The sequence below is a fragment of the Lissotriton vulgaris genome, chromosome 11 (genome assembly GCF_964263255.1).
Source record: "Lissotriton vulgaris chromosome 11, aLisVul1.2, whole genome shotgun sequence".
Lineage (NCBI taxonomy): Eukaryota > Metazoa > Chordata > Amphibia > Caudata > Salamandridae > Lissotriton > Lissotriton vulgaris.
The window spans coordinates 166,441,892-166,459,693 of NC_141699.1; the positions used below are offsets into that span (position 1 = coordinate 166,441,892).

At 46.1% G+C, this 17,802-nt stretch overlaps 1 protein-coding gene across 3 annotated transcripts in view; it reads left to right on the forward strand.

Moving 5' to 3' along the window:
- Positions 1–17,802, forward strand: part of SH2B3 (SH2B adaptor protein 3) — a 657,750-nt gene that overhangs the window by 97,189 nt on the left and 542,759 nt on the right. The gene's annotated exons all lie outside the window — the stretch shown is intronic.

Consider the following 17,802-nt stretch of genomic DNA (forward strand, 5'->3'; position numbering starts at 1 on the left):
TTTTGAGTTTTTGCATAAAGAGTGGTTCTACAGGGTGGCGATCCTCATCTGACCACCAAGTTTTGTCTGTGTGAGCTAGAAAATCTTCTGTGCATAACTGGGTTTTGTAATAGATGTAAACGGGACCGATTATTGGCTCAGCCAGCTAAGCTTTAAGCAGTGTATACTTCTCTTGTTTGTTTTTGTATTTATTCCTGGGATGAGAAGTTTAATAACTATTTTGACAAAACTGGTGAAATGATTGTCCGCCCAAGTGAGGCTGGCACGACAGAGGACCTTATCAGAGAGGCCATCTAAGAGTCTGAGCCAGCCATACTGAACGTGGTTAATGTGCCGATAATGAGCATGTTTGGCCACTTGTAAGAGCAATATTATTGTGCATGGTCTTTAGCCTGATTAATCTCCTTCCCTTGATTCCTGTATTCACTAGTTAGGTGGAAAGATCCTGTAGGCATGGACTGAGGAGCTAAGGAAAGTGACTCGCCATTTTAATTGGTATTTAAAACGTGATTGTTACTAGATTCTGAGATAACCTGTGGCTGCTCCATTATGTTCCCTCTTCCCCTGTTCTTGCAATAGTTTTGCTGGTATTAGAAGAACCATCATCGACTGGATCCTAGGGAGGTCATGTTTTGTTTCTTTCTTTTTTTTTTAATGATTGTGATTTGTATTTGAACTTCTCTGTAACATCTGCGAATGTATAAGGTGATCTTTCATATTAACATGTTTTGTATATTATCACATACTTTTTTTTAATTAAAAAGTGCCATACAGTTATACTACTGCTTATCTGAATTTAATTGTTCTAGAAGCCTACTTATTTTACAAGAGGGGTTTCATTTGCACATTTGAGAATTATTGTTATATTCCATGAAAGCTGTGCTTCCTTCGTTCTTCCATTATTTTTCATCTTCCCTTTTGTGAGCCACACAACACTTTAACATGCTTTCACCCATAGCCAAAGGCTAACTCTATATCGTAAACTGGCGTATCCCTTAGCAGAAGGTCCCCAAACCTACATAGTCGTGCCCAATCCTAAATTGGAACTTCAAGCCTAGTTACCATAAAACTAATTTCAGTGAAAAGATGATGTGGGTCACCTGCTCTGGCATGGAATTCTGGGTTAATGTCTTGGATTATGGATGTTAATTCCTCAATTTAATATTGATCCCATTTTTGTGCAACTCTCCCTAATTTGTTTTTAAAAATAGTTATTTATATTTCGAAGTCTCGCTAACATCTTTCCAGATTGGGACTAGTAAATCGACTCATGCAACCCCTGAAAATAAAAGGCAAAAATGTGCATGTCGCAAGATCTTGCTGTACATGAGATATTGATATCTTTTAATATTGAATGATGGTTGAAGTACTGTACACTTTTCCCTACACCATGAATGCAAGTTCATTGGTGACCTTTAGTGACAGTCAAGACCATTTAAAGATTGTGGCACTGGTGGCTGCCTTTTAATAGTATTTTGCAAATGTATGACCAGAACTGCTCATGCGTCTGAATACATGAACACATATAGCGGTCTAACTGCATTTTTTAAAATTCTTTTTTTAATGTTTTTGCAAAAAAAAAAAACATTTAAAGTGGTGCCAATAGCTTGGAATAAATCAGACCTATTGGATTTGTTTTTATAATGCATTACATCCTATTTACTATCTAAAGTTTTTTTGTAACTGTTAAAAGAGCACCCGATTCTTATGACAACCTAGAATAACCTAGAAATGAGCCCTTCTATATTGGCATAATCCTTTTTCACTGTTTTCTCCTTCACTCTGCGCCTGTAAAGGATAGGCTCGTCCATTAATAACAAGTACATAGGAGGACTCCTTCCAACCGCCTTCTTGCACTTCAGTCTACTTTAAATTTAAAAAAAAGAAATTTTTATTTCAATGTTTAAATTGAAGCTTTCACCACTCTGAAAGTCTTGCTTTCCACTCCAGTTAGGACTCTTAATTTGTTGGTGTTTTAGATGAGTTAATGAGTCTGTGAATTTGAATTTAATGTAGGCAGTGGATAGAACTTTGGAGTTTAGGCCTTGTGGTTAGAGTACTGCTGAGGTACACAAGTACAAAAGGTGAAACCCAAAAGAATTTCTTTGGAATCTGAGAGTGTACCCTCATTACTATTTTCCATCCTCTGGCATTAGATCTTCAATGCTTTCATACCATGTATTAATTATATTTTTGTATGTATCTCAGCTGAATGCAACCTTGTTTGTTACATGGATTGTATGCTATATTTTCTTGAAGCCGCATTTGCAGTTTGTTGGGCTGCTTCCATCTCCCTCTCTGCTATTGCGCGCACTAAGGAATTGAGGTGGTGGAGGTTTGTCCTCACTGTTCAGAAACATACCAGCTTACAGCCTCTATTCTTGGCTTAATTTATCACATTGTGTTACTTTCTCAATGGTTGAGTACACTTGGCACCCGTCCCTCATCTCAGTTTACATTTTGCTTTGTCCAGTGTTATACAAAAAATTAATAGATCAGCTGAAGGCTTGGTTCTCATTACATAAAACACTTCTTTGTAACTAAAATTCAAGGCATTTTGTGAAGACAATTTGCTCTCGTTCTTACCATTTACCTTTATTCTACCTATTAGGACCTGCCTTGTTGTTCACCTCATATGAGCATCTCTGTGATATCTTATCTCCCACAGCCCCCCACCCCGCCCAGGCTCCACCCACTAGGAGCAGGGACAGAAGTGCAAATAAATCAGTAGTGTCTTCGACATCTGTTATCCTTTATTGACTCTTGTATAGATCTTTTCTTTCTCCTCTTTAACCCTTACGCAATCCACCTTTAGGCTCGTCACAACTACACACCGTTGGTATGGTAACGTTTTCAAACCCATACGTCATGAGGGTTGTAATAGTCTAAATTCAATGTAGCTGGTTCCAGATAGTATCATGGGATCAACTGAGGTGTCTCGACGTTCTCTGCTCCAAAGCTCATGACCCCACCATTGTATAACTCTGCCACTAGATCTCCTGTGACCTATCTGCTGACACACACCCTCATACCTTGCATCTCCTCATAAGCCTCCTGCACATACCTTACTTTGTTTCATTATCTCTGCAGGATTAGCTTCTGTGAGATAATGTGACATATGAGCGGTGTAATATCACAAATTTGGCTCAATAACTCGAAGTTTTCTGATTGCTGCATGAAGTATTTTCTTCCACACGTAAAATCATAGGCGCTGGAGCTAAGGGTGCTGGGGGGCCTCAGCTGAGGTTTAGAAGGGGCATGAGTAACATAGATGCATTTTTATCTTGTCTCATTTCCTGTTTGTTCAAATATCAGGCTATGTATTTTGACAAATTGCTGCTCATTTTTTCACATGAGGTTTCCATTTCTTTCTCGACTGCAAATTGAGGGGGATTTGTAATCTTGCTGGATGATCAGCTGTACGATGTCAGTGTATTTTTTGATACATTTAAATAGCTGTAAATTAACTGTACAAATATTTAAAAATGTATCAGCAAATAGCTAAACAAATGAAGCACATTTTTCGTAATTCATTTAACTCCTCCTTTCTGTGCACATGCGAAGAGGGATACTTCCTTTTCTGTCCCTTTAGTGTTCTCTGGGTGCAGTCTGAGGGGATCCCTTAAAACCTCATCGATCCTGCTCATCTGCATGATCACAGCTACATTACGTCGCCATTAAAGGGCCCAGGCAGTTGAGATATCCAGAATCCAATACAGTGGCAAGTTTTTTAAGGATCTTTTTAGCACATTATAAAAACTCCTATAGATTCATTTACTTTTGTGTTTAAATGAGGCCTTAACCCATATTAGTTCACACGGAGGAAGTGCTAGCAAGATACAAAATATTGTTATCTAGCGGTGTGGGTGTAAAGATAAATGACAACATTACATACCTAAGCATCTGTGTTTCTCTTTAATTGCCCATATCCAGAGTGTATTATTTAATATTTTCTTCAACTGCACATTTGATGTATATTCGAACCTCAGGGAAGTTATTCATCCGATTGCCTTCCTATTTTTCATTCGCCCTTTGTGGTTGGCCTGTAGCAGTCACCTTGATATAGATGCTTCGTTTGGAGGAGGTTGGACATGTGTGAGGATGGAAGTGGAAGTTAGCAAGACGGCAGCATGGCTAACCCCACACTTGTGTGTGCAACAGGATGTTTTGTTCTTTCTAACATTTGGCGAATGTGCTTTCCTTGTGTACACAACAGTCTATACATGTTACTTTTGCAAACTTGCAGTGAAACAAAATCAACACCTCGAGACAAAACTCAAATATTGCACTTCCTAATAATATTAATTAAAAAGCTGAAGTAGCTGTTATGAAGTTCTTGATTAATAGCTGTAAAGAAGTTCGTGGCCGATTTCTTCTCGGTTTCGTGGTTCTGGGAGGGTGATTAATAACGAACATATGCGGTTTTCTGCGACTGAGGCTTCAAATTGTTGCTACCCAACTGGGGCACCTGAAGCCACTCATGAATCTTGAGAAACTTGGAAGAAACCCAAGTTATGATAGTTTTTTTTCTTCTAAGTAAAAAGAAACTATGAAGGTGGATCAGGGCAAACAGGTTAGCTTTTATTATACAAAAATACCGTCTGCCCCAACTAAAACTATAAGTAGCAGAAATATATTTTTTTTAATGATATTTCTAAAGCATATGGATAACAAAACCGTGGTCTGTCAACTTAAAAACACAAATGTGTGCTTACTGTATGCTGTTAATTTAGTAGATGGCAATCTTTCTGTTATGGTCAGAGTGCTAGTCTGTGTCGGAGGAGACATCCAGGTCATGCATTGAACAATAGTCCAGACCTGAAGTATTTTAGAACAAGGTTTACATCTTCCATCACTTTGAATACATTTGAATTGTACTTCGATCATTTTCACAGACCGACCTGTAAAGCACAGTGCTAAAATATGCTGCCCACAGAAGTACACTGCCACTGCAGTCTAAGAAATGAGCCACTGGCTGCTGTGTGGTTGTGACATTTGTTGAACATCCATTGTGTGGCGTTTCAGGCTTCGAAACCCTACCCTATCAAAAGGAGATCCTTGCATTGGGTAGAATGCTTCTTATCATTTGAAGTCTGGGGAAGGATTTAAACCTTATTCCGCCAGTGTGAGTCTCATGACTATTTCAAAAGATGAAGTACTGCAGCCTGTTGAGGTGAAGGATCAGGGCAGTGACTACTTTTTTTTTTTTTGGGGGGGGGGGTGATATTTGTCATGTCTATGGCTATTACTGTTTTTTTTTTTTTTTGCTGTAACATTAGCAGCTGGATTTGTATGATATGATGTATCCTGCCACATCGTCTATTGTGGTTCCCTTGTCTGAAAGAGCTGCTGATTAGCTTTAGCTAATCTACTAGTAGTCCAAAGTAATCTTTCTCGTGGAAACCCTAATAGGTTTGTGAGAGAATTGGACCTGGAGAATTCTACCACGCCCCTCCCACCACTTCCGGTACTATCCACTTCGCATAGGGGCATACATATTTCTAAAGTGACGAATATAAACTGTTTGTCTCTGGGTTTCCTGAGCTTCTCTGTTAACACCTGCACATTTCAGCTAAAAGTAACAATTCTATAGGGTTCTTTTACTATCCTAGGAGCGAAGACCAGCCTGAGGGGAATATCCGCACCCCTCCGCCACACGCCTGGATTGCAGAGGTGAAAAAAAATATGGCTTTTCATTTAGGTTATGTATTTCCAAAGAGTTAGAGCTGGAGTGCCTAACCTTGGTCCCAGTTTCATGACCTTTTCAAAGTGTGGACAAACCATACATTTACATAAGTTGATCGAAGCTGGAAGAGTTTGTCGGGGGTAGTCCTCGAGATTGGAGCGAGAGAGCTGATACATGAGTGATCGTTTAATATAGTCCTAAATTGCCATAGAGTGGTTCTGATGAGGACATACGTTTTTACTTTTTTTTTTTAGATTGAATGTTTCTTTTGGGTCACTTTGAAGACAGTGTTTGTGGGTTTTTTTTCTAGACAAATAATTGTTTATTGAAAGGAGTAAGTAAAATACTGGAACATAATATTTTATTGTCTCTAGTAAAAATAAGAGACTAATTTTCAACTCTCCAGTTAATGGCGAGTTTTATCAAAGTATCCTTTGCTTTATGAAAAAAATGGTATGTTATGTCTACAAAAGGGAGAGACTGTTAAAGCTGTTTTCTGCAGGGTTCATCCAACATTGGTCATTCACTGGATTTTGAATGTTCAGGTTTTATTTACTTTCCGTTAATTGAATGTTGATTAACCAATAGCTAGTGGTAAAGCTTTGCACATTAGTTTGGTACTTTACTTATCAGTCAGTTAATAGGTTTTTATTTCGATTATCAAATCATTAAAGATATCGTACATAAGTTAAAAATCTCTAAATTCATAATATAAACCATTCAATACTATCATACATGTTTTTCTTATAAAAACTGTAGCAAACCGAATCACAAAAGACTTCTTTCTCATCTAGGAATAAAAACGGGATACAGTTGATTTACATTTATCCACTAAACTAACTCATGGGAAATATTTCACAATTTAACCCACAACAACACCTGCTCTGTAAGGGGAGATGAAATTCGTGTACATAGACGAGAGGTAAAAATAACAAACTTCATGGGTACTAAAATTTGTTAAAAAAATTTGTTGCAGCTAAAGTGTCCTTTAGTTATTATGATGACCCATTTTTTTTCCTAGGGATGCATGAAATACTTCATGGGTTTATGTGGAAAATATGTTTTTTTTATGCATTTGTCATGTTTTGAAATTTGTGGGCCACATTCCGGAGAATATCTTCATGTGCCAAAAGCGGCTGCAGACGTAAAATGCAAGTTTTATATTTTCACCCGTACATGAAAGACACTGGCTCTGCTTATCCTTTGTAGTGCACGAGCAAAAATGCCATGTTCAAAATGTGCGCATATCCTAAAATAAGATAGGTGCAGAAGTGTGAAAAGTGTATTGGGTTGTGCCGCAGTGACACTGCCAGCCTTTACCTCCTATTGAAAGGCCCACAGGCAAAATAGATTTCGAGGTATTTTATGCATAAATATAAATTTGGCACACAATCCATCAACTTTAATTATTTAAACATTTTAGCAAACTAAATTCGAGCTCAAACGGATCAAAGGTTATTCGCTTTACTGCACACTTTATGAAATTCCAAGCACAACTCTTTATAACCTAGTTGTAAAGCGGGTGACTGTTTGCTTGGCTAGTGTGAAACAATGCGTTCAAATGTCAAATGTTTGCACAATAACGTCAGACAATGTGTCACATACTGCTGTTTAATTTCACTTTTATGTCAACTTAATTTGGACATCCCTACTGTATAAACTGTCTTCTCCTCTCTGCATAATTCTAGTATCCCTACCAATACATTAGATCCGGTTTGTGAACCAGGATCTGTGTTTAGAAATGCAGTCACAGTAATCATCACAAGTACAGGTGTGTATTTCTGTGCACTTTTAGGAGTCGTGCAATAGCGATATTACTCGAAATTGTCCCATTAACTCGCAACCGGTAAATGCATACGACGTTACATTATAGTACAGATTTGTATTTTCAGATGTCTTTGGTTACTTTATAACACTTCAGATTTACTTATTGAGTCTTTTTTCAAATCTACAAATGTTGTTATTAAATATCTTTTACAGACAGGTGATATATTAAAGAATACACATGTATAGTTCTTAAAGGATTGCTTCCAGTAACCCCAGTCCCCACAGCCACCCCTCCTCTTCCCCTCTAAATTGGTGACCGTCTTAAACAGCATAGTGAGCTGGCCACTTTCAGACCAAGAGTGTGCCTCATCATTTTTCTTTTACTCATGTAGGAGCTCAGTAAGAGAGGAGAGTTAGTCAACTGGTCACAATACATAGACAGGGCTTACAGTCTTGGGAGACACAGTTGGTTTACCTGTGTAGTTTGTTGCTTTGAACTGTTGAGGTATCTTCCAGACTAACCACACCAAGAATGTTAGGGGTTGAACGTTGTGAGCCAAATCCGTTTTACAGAGAACTGTTCACCCAGGTGACCACCAAATTATTTGAATACTAGCAGCCCGTCCCGACGTTTTCCAGGTATGAAATAGAATGTGTGCAATGTGTGTAGTAGACCAGGGAAATTTATTTTAAAATCTCGCGGTAGACAACATTTTTAGCATGAAGTGTCACAATAGTTAGGCATGTGTGTGCAGATACTGTGGGTACCTCGGAGTAAGAAGTATTAGCAGATGTCTCTAGTGTGTATGTACTCCACTTCCGTAGGTAAGCGTGTGTGAAAGTGCATTCAGTTGTAAACTTCGTGTCCCCGCAGGCACGCTGAATCGTGCTTGAGGCCCGGCTCCAGTTTTGTTTGATGTTGTGCCTGTGGTGTAAAGTCGTTGATGCAGAGAGTTGAGTGGGTGACAGCGCGCGCTGGAGACGCTGCACGTGTGGGAAAGTGCAGTCAGTTCAAAGGTTAGTGTCCCAGCAGGCGCGCTTACTCGCATCCTCTGCCACCTGAGCCCGGCTCCAGCCCTGGTTGATGCTGTGCGCCTGGTGTCAATTTGTTTATGCAGAGAGTTGAGTGTGTGACAGCGTGCAGGAGACGTTGCAGTTAGTGTCCCCGCTGGCACGGTCCTTTATGCAGAGTTGACTGGCTGACAGCGCGCAGGATACTGTGCAGTTATTGTCCCCGCAGGCACGATCAGTCGCGTCTGCCCCCGCCTAAGCCCCGGCAATTGCTGCGCCCATTGGCCACGCCCCTTGCTCCCGCGCAATTGCCGCACCCATTGGCCTTGCCCACGCCCCCGGCCCAGCGCACACGTTTTTGTTTTCCATACACCCTCAAGGCACGTTTTTTTGGGGGGGGGGGGTTGTTGCCGTTTGTCGCGCCCATTGGCCACACCCCTTGGTGACGTGTAATTGCAATTGCCACGCCCATTGGCCTTGTTCACGCCCCCAGCACACGCCCCAGCACAACGCACACTTTTAAGGAACACTTTTTTTTTTTCGCCCACGCCCACAAGGGACTACTTTGCCGGTAAGGTTCTTTTACGTTTCTAATGTATATGGTGTGCAGCTGTATAGCCTGTGTCCATCTGCTGCAACTGTCCTTTCCAATGCTGTATTGGGTGTTGTGATTGGTGCCGTGGTTCCTGAGATTACCCACCTCAAAGGATTGGGCTCTCTTTATTATATTAGTATAGATATAGATGAAAACTAATTTGTCTATCCACAGAATACAATGTATGAGTCCTAATGCATATTAAGACCTGTATTGTAATTTATTTTCCTTCTCGCCTCCCAGTGAAAACTCCTGAAAATAAATGCTGTTCTACAATATATATTGTTTCTCACCTTCCTCTACTCCGGTCAGCTCTATTTAGAAGGACCCCAGAGATCCTTGCCACTTGCATAGCTTAGAAAGTAAAACCTCCTTATGGATTCGAGCCCCCTTCTGGACCTATTTGCCTAACTTGGTTCTTTCTCCATTGCAGTTAGAATGCGTACATTCCCTCCAACTTGTGTACTATGATCATTCTGGCAATCAGACTATTTGTGTTCGGGGAGTGGGGGGGGGGTGCTGTAGAACTGATATTTTATTTATTGTTATTTTTTCGGATAAGATCCTCTTTGCCACACCCCAATTTCTGATGTCCTAACCCAAGGACAGCTATAGTTATATTGCAGTTAGTAACCTCCTCTAATCCCAGAATCCCTAAGCATTTTTATTTGAAATGTGCCTAATCGCTTTGCAACTTCCCTCCATCTCTTGGAGCTACTCTCTATGGGTTAGATGTAATGGCATGAATTGGCATGGCATGTGGGCAGGTCACATTTTATGTGCAGCCTGTATCTTTTTGTTTTGGACTGCATGGGAGATGGTTGATATATTATGAGTCCACCCATGCATTTCTATTAACCTACCGTTTTCCTCAGTGTGTTTTTTCCCCCCTCGAGGCACATAATTACTGAATGTTTCTGTCAGGAAAAGGCGTGGCTATGCACGCAACGGAAATGGACGTCTTCGGGTAGAGCTCCGTCTCGAGCTCCCCATCCCGGTGAATTTTCCCACAAGTTATCCGGAAATACTGGCTGAAAACTCGTGAGCAGAGCTCAGAAGCCACAAACACCTGCCTCACCGAGTTTGGAGAAGATCGGAGGCTTTCGACCGCACTGGGAACTCCTGTGGTGAAGTGGCAGAGTAACTTGAGACCTAGCCGGACGCCGCCGCTGGGGAAGATTGGGACTTCGGCCCATGCGTTAGGCCCTGAGGTGAGGCCTGAGGAGACCTGGGGCGCGAGACGGCTGCGACAGCCCAAGATAGACAAGACCACCGGAGAGGCCCGGGGCTGAGATCTACGGGCGATGATGAACCGCGACCCCTATCACGCCATTGCCCACTGACCACTTATGAGCGACGGAGCGCTAAAGCGGAGGTGAGGGAGACGCGCCCATCACAGTGAGAGGCACTGGCGCCCCTGACCTGTGAGTCAGCCGGGCAGGGTAATTGAGCACCTGGGGCTCGGACTAGAAGCCGCTGCTGGGAAAGGTCGAGATCGCGGCCTACATGTTGGGACCTGGGACGCGGCTGGGGGTGTAGGGCGGCCGCGACCCCAGCGGGATGCGGACACTGTCTGGGACGCTTGCGGCCGAGACCCGACGGCACAGGAGAGTGACACCTACCTTGACAATGCTGGCCTGGCACATGCAGGAACGCGGGTGCTGAAAAGAGGGCAGCCGTGACGCGCCCGCCATTGAGAACCGCGCCGGCATTGCAACTCCACGAGTCGTGGTAGGCCCAGCGGGAAGGCGTGAGAGCTGAGCTTAGAGGGGAGAACTGGTGGACAGGAAACGAGGCGCCAACATTAGCCTGTGTTGCGCGGTGGAGAGATGACCACAACCGGAAGATAGAGGACACGAAAAATACGCTGGCCTGGCTCCATCCGCCTGAGTGCTCTGGCACGCTGCTGGGTATCGGACTGAGGACACGACTGGACGCAATGAGCGAGAGGTGTCACGGACACAAATAAACCATAATGAGCGCCTCGGATCCTTTGGGGGAACAGCCCTGTGGCGAACCTGAATCACGCCAGAGGGAGAAGAACTGAGCACCACTTCTACCAGCTACAGCTGTGCAGGCGGGGCACCGCGAGCCTGGGCGCGACGGCCCTCCCTGCGCCATACCAAAGGCTCCGCAACATCATCCCTGCGCCGCCCTGGACCCTCGTCGGCACTCCGGGGACAAGTGTCCACCATCGCTGCAATCGTAGGCCCCACATTCACCGAACGGCTCATGTCTGGGGGCACCAGAGCACGAACCGGCACTGGAGGAGCACAGCCGCGGGCAAAATGGAATAATCCTCTAAAAATGCTGACGTTAACCACATGGCGGCCAAGCTCGACACAATGCTGGCTGCAATGGAGAGACTAGAAGAATCAATCCAGCTCACCCGCACCCAAAATTGACAGTGTCTCGATCTACCTCACCCACTTACGAGCCGACCACAAAAAACTGGCGGACCGCACTGCGACCCTGGGGAGCGGCATGTCCGAGCTTGAACCCAGAGTCGCCCAGGCTGATAAACATGTGCAAGATCTTCTGAACAGGGTTGAATTTTTAGAAGACCGCGCGGAGGATGCAGAAGGAAGGACACGAAGAAACAATGTAAGAATCCTGGGCGTACCGGAGCGATGGGAAGGAAGAGACCCTGCGGTACATATGGAGGACTGGCTAAAGACCTTACTCCCTGAGGGCACATTATCGCCTCATTTCCTGGTGGAGCGGGCACATCTAGTACCAACAAGGCCACTCCCGACTGGGTCAAACCCCACACCAATGCTGCTCCGCATTCTGAATTATCGCGACCGGGACTCTATCCTGAGAGAAGCACGGCAACTCCAAGACATCAGAATAGACAACGCCATATTAATGTTTTTCCCGGATTATACGATACAAGTCCAGAGACAGAGTCGTTCCTTCCTCGCAGCTAAACAGCGCCTACGTCCGCTCGGGCTGAAATACTCCCTCTTATTCCCTGCAAAGCTGAGGGTGGTAGCGCAGGACAAGACACACTTCTTCACTGACCCAGAGGAAGTTGAGGCTTGGCTGGATAATGGAACGGGAACGGCCCCATGGAGAACGGCAGGAACTTCTGTATCGCAGCGAACCAGGGGCCTTAGGCAGAGACGCAGGAACAGGCCGTCGCCGGCCGGTAGGGCACGAACGTCGGCAGGAGCTGGCCTGCCAGAGGAGACCACGCAACGTGACAAGCAAGATGCCCTACTCATGGTGATGGAACTTAGCCACTCCCCAACCAGACACCGCACCGGATGCCAGCCCTCGAGACCTCCCCAGTGATGATGAGGCAGTCTACGGACTGCCTGATTCCCAGGTCTCCATGGAGCAACCGGATGTCACACCACAAACTGCGGACCTGATCCACTAACCAGGACCCGACGTATGGATTGGACTGGGTGCCAGTCCTGGAACACTAAGGGACCCCAGTGCTTCTGGATGACTCCTGTACATGCCGACCAAACCTGCCTGAGGCATGCTCCCCCTGCGGGCACTTACCTGCACGAGAGCAAAGTGGTGAGTTTGGCCCCGTGACGCTTGGTTTCCTTTGTGCGGCTGAGCTGCAGAGAAGTTGCGGATGCCCCAGCCCCGGGGTCTTGATGGCCGGCGCCCTGATTTGCCTGGGACAGTAAGTCTCGATTGACCCAGCTGATGGTGATTTATCTGGGACACATAAAGTAAGGCATATAGGGCTTAGCATTTTTCCATACTTGATTCCTTAACACCAGCCCAACCGCATGTAGGTAAACCCTTCTCATGTCCAGTAGTTATGCCACAGTAACGGTGCACAACGCACAGCGACCCCCTAGATTTTAGATTTAGACTATCTCCTTGAGAGTTTGGACGGAGGCATGTTTAGCAACCGCCCTTTTGGTATTATGACTTTGAGTTGCTGTTTTTTATGGCTTTTTACATTAGTTGAATTGCTTTCCCTACCCTTTTCTTGCATTGATGGTGTGGGAAGACATGGCTGTGTCCTTGGAGGTGTATGCGTGGGTGCTTTGGTGGTGCAACTCACGTGGCCAGTTGGGTGGCGATGGGGTGGAGAGGGTGAAGAGATCCCTGAAAAGCTAAACTGCCGGATATGACACTCTGCACGCGGAATGTGCGAGGTATGCATACACCATCTCGCAGATACCAAATCTACTCCTACCTCAAACGCCATTGTGTCCAAATCGCACTCCTGCAGGAGACACATCTGAATGAGACAGAATCCTGTGCTCTACACCGCAGGTGGCGAGGACAACTACGCCAGGAATTACTCATCCTTTGCCCGGGGAGCGCTAGTGTGAGCAAGACCGGGTACTCCCCTGACAGTCACACATAGACCCGGAGGGCAGATTTGTAATAGTGAACGGTAGTTTGGATGGGCGCCCGGTAGTTCTGGCTTCACTGTATGTCCCTAACCTAGACCAAGCTGGTTTCTTGGCACATCTGTCTGCTAGTCTATCGCCATGGCACGGGATTCCCTGGGTACTGGGTGGTGACTACAATTGTATACTGAACGTAACGTTAGACCGCTCGTTCCCACCACTGCCCAGTGCACCAACACAAACTGCTATGAGAGCCTTCCTAGACTGGGCCACACAGTGGGATCTGCACGATGCCTGGCATACTCGTAATCCGCTTGCTAAGATGTACTCCTACTACTCGGGAGCGCATTCTCTACATGTGCGGCTGGACAGGTATATGGTGTCTAGAGAACTGCTTCCCCACATCACGGACACATATTACATAGGCCGCACACACTCGGACCACAACCCACACGTGTTGGACCTGACATGGGCACAGCCACTCCCGCCGGTACCCACCTGGAGATTGCAGCCAGATTTGCTCCTAGACGCCCCGTTCCGGAATTCTATGTACGCACAAGCAGCGCTCTATTTTGAGGAAAACGCTGGTACTGCATCCACCCCACAAGTAGAATGGGATGCGTTTAAGGTAGTGATCAGGGGACACTGCCTAGGAACTCAAGCTATTGCTAGGAAACAGCTGGAAAGAGATTTGACGAGGGTTGAGGCAGGCCTACTACAGGGGGACAAGAGGAGAGGGGGGGTGACGAGCAGGGAATATCAGAGGCTAGATCGGAGCATGAGAGACTGCTAAATAGATTGCGCCACCTCAATTATGCGGCCCACTCAGCGCGCACACATCATATGAGCGACAAGCCAGGTAAACTGCTGGCCTGGTTGATCAGACAGGAGGACAGTATGACACCAGTGATGGCAATCAGAACTGACCAAGGCGGGGTGGCATATACACAAGACAAGATACATGAGGCCTTCTCTGCACACTACCGCACACTCTATGGCTCTCGGTTGCGAGTCACCTCTGCAGATATCGCCGACTATCTCAGCAACATCAATCCGGCGGAGCTGGATGATAACCAGCGTATCGACATGAAGGCCCCGCTCATGCCAGATGAGCTGCGTACAGCCATCTTCGCTCTATCCAATGGCAAATCACTGGGCCCGGATGGGCTACCTGCAGAGTTTTACAAGGCCTACTCTGACATACTGGTTCCTGAATTGCTTCGAGTGTATGCGGCGGCTCTCGAAGATTCCACTCTACCCCCCACGCTTAACGAAGCTAACCTCATCTCCCTCCCGAAACCAGACAAGGATAGCACACACCTAGGCTCGTACCGACCATTAGCCTTATTAAATACAGACTATAAAATACTGGCCTCAACACTAGCCCCGCGACTGGCCCCATTTGTAACCACCCTGGTGCACGGGGATCAAAATGGTTTCGTACCTACTAGGAGTACCTCACAAAATATAAGGAGGCTGTTTAGGGTGCAAGAGTATGCCAGGCGACAATGGCCGCAGTCGGGGTGCCTGGTGCTAGATTTAGAGAAGGCCTTTGATTCTCTGGAGTGGCCGTATTTGATAGCTGGACTGCGAAAATGTAATCTTGGAGATGACTATATAGACATGGTGAGCCTGTTATATCGGAAGCCTGAGGTGCGGGTCCGCACAGGCAGTCTGCTGTCGGAATCCATCAGAATCAAACGCGGCACCAGACAAGGATGTCCTCTGTCCCCATTGCTCTTCATGCTCGCAATGGAACCTCTAGCGGAAACATTGAGAATCCAGGGAGTGGAATGGGGAATCCCGCTGGCGGATGGTGTGCACACGATCTCGCTATATGCAGATGAGCTGCTCTTGTATGTTAAAGACTTGACCCATATACCCCCAGTGCTGTCTGACATCTTCCGCACTTTCGAGGCAATGTCGGGACTCCGGATCAACTGGACCAAGTCTGGAGTATACTCGTTTAGTTCAGACACACAGGAAAGCGAGATCAACATAAATGGTACGCGACTCGCCTGGTACCAGACTACATTCAGATATCTAGGTGTTTACATTTATAGGTCCCCGACTGAAGTACTAGAGGGCAACCTGGTGAGAGCAATCTCCTCTGTACAGGCGCTAGTAGCCTTTTGGAAGACCCTTAATGTACCCAGCCGAGTGACGCTAACTAAAATGATAATATTGCCGAGGTTGCTATATTATTACTCCAACATCCCAGTATATGTCCCGACCCGCGTCTTCCGAGAGCTGGAAACCCTGATTAGGAGCCTTGTCTGGCATGCGGGACGACCTCGTGTAGCGTTGACACAGCTTTATGCACCCATAGACGCAGGAGGCCTCGTAGTCCCCAACCATGAACTTTACTATCTTGCGGCGCAGCTGCAATAGGTGACCAGATGGCTGAGTGGCAAGAACCTAGGTGACACAGCCACGGACACCACAATGCTAACCCTGGTGCAGATCCACACATTATTTCACCCTCTGACCAAAGCTGCCTGCCCGAGTCAGCTACACCTGACGGTGGCCCGCAAATGCCACACACGCAGCCTACGACTAACACGCGCAACGAAACCCTATGCCCCAGTACTCCCTTTCTTGGGCACTCCCCGAACCGGAGGAGTAGTGACGGAAGCTGCATTAGAACAATGGGCGAGGGCTGAAGTGGATACCATGGCAGATCTATATGCGGATGGACGCTGGCAGAAGACACGGGCCTTCCGACTGGACAGTTTTTGCAACACTCATCCATAATACGCACATACACGCAGGCATGGGGTGACATTACGGAAGAACTGCCAACACACCAATTGGCACAATATCTACACGTCATGGGGAACAGGTCACACGTGATTCACTGGTTGGCAAAGGCACTATTGTCGCACACGCAGGTCACTCTTCAGCCACTGCGAGATAAGTGGGCGACGGATAGGGGGAAGGAATGGACGGACGGGGAGTGGGCAATGATACTGAAAAGTCCCACCTGCATTCCACGTAACTCCCCCTTTAAACTCATACAGTTTTATATATTACATAGGGCACATCGATCGCTGAATAAAATTAACCAATACTTGCCCCAGATGCTTACTAACGCAGATCTCCTCCATATGCTTTGGAGCTGCCCGAGGATATATTCATACTGGCACGCAGTGATGACGCTATTGGCAAAGGGGACTGACACGCAATTACAGCACACATGGGAGACATGTTTGCTAGGCCTCTATAAAAGGACAAAAAACAAAGTTCTCTTCAGATTCTGGGACCTCGGCCTTATCACGGCCAAAAGACTTCTCACTAAACGCTGGAAGCACAGTGAACCCCCGCACGTCAAGCACTGGCTTATCTCATTTGACAACTGGGCGAGGGCAGAAAGCATTATCCTACATAGGGAAGAGACAGCAGGGCTCAGGAAATTCCCCATAGCGGAACTCTGGGATGACGTACTGAGATCGTTCCACCAGGCATGTATAGACCAGGGAGTCATTTAAACCCCCCCCCTTCTTCTGGGGTGGGAACAGCATAGCAGCGCCGGAGGAGAGAAGCACGTCCTTGTAACGAGGTTTCCTAACACCGACCTACAGCATACCACGCTCACGGCGAACAGCGATGCCCCCGCCCTGAGAAGAGACTGCCATCTGTCCTCCCTTTTCCCTTATGACACACGAGACCCGTCACAACAGGGTCGCGGTTGTGACAGACCCCCGCATGCACCCCCCACCCCAGAAGCATTACGACCACAGCGCCTGAGACACGCAACACGAGAGAGACACTCCCCCACTGCCTGCACTCACCAACCTTTTCTTTTCCATTTTTTCTTTTTCCCCTTTTTTTTTTTTTTTTTAGACCTACATTCACCCGTCTTTATCTTAACATTGGGTTGTTTATTCCTCATATGCAATTGGTCTTTAGTTTTTGGTGTTAAAACGGCTTAACCGTAAGACACGTTTGTTTGATTGAGACATCCAGGCTTAACCGTAAGACACGTTTGTTGGATTGAGACATCCAGAATGTCGTGTCTTTTAATCCAGGTCTAGTAACAACGGTGGGACTGGCAAGTCCGCAAGACATAATCATGCTGCAAAACACAGACCAGGGGGCCACATGCCGCCCTCGCAACTCTTAGACACAGCAAATTACTTGCAACTGACTATCACAACACCAACTGTTTCTACAAAAAATGTATTGCGACTTATATAGCGCACGTATCACCCGAAGGCATCAAGGCGCTAGCCTTGGGAACCCGTCCTGGCTTTTTCCCTGTGAGATAACCCCTACTGGGCATCCCCAAGGTGAAAGCCAGGCATCCCGCAGCGGGTGGGCCGCCGTAGTGGAGATTAAGCAAGCTATTGCCCAGAGTTGCAGCGTGGGACCCCATGATTAGAGTAGGCACCGAGGCGAGAATTATCGAGTCCGTG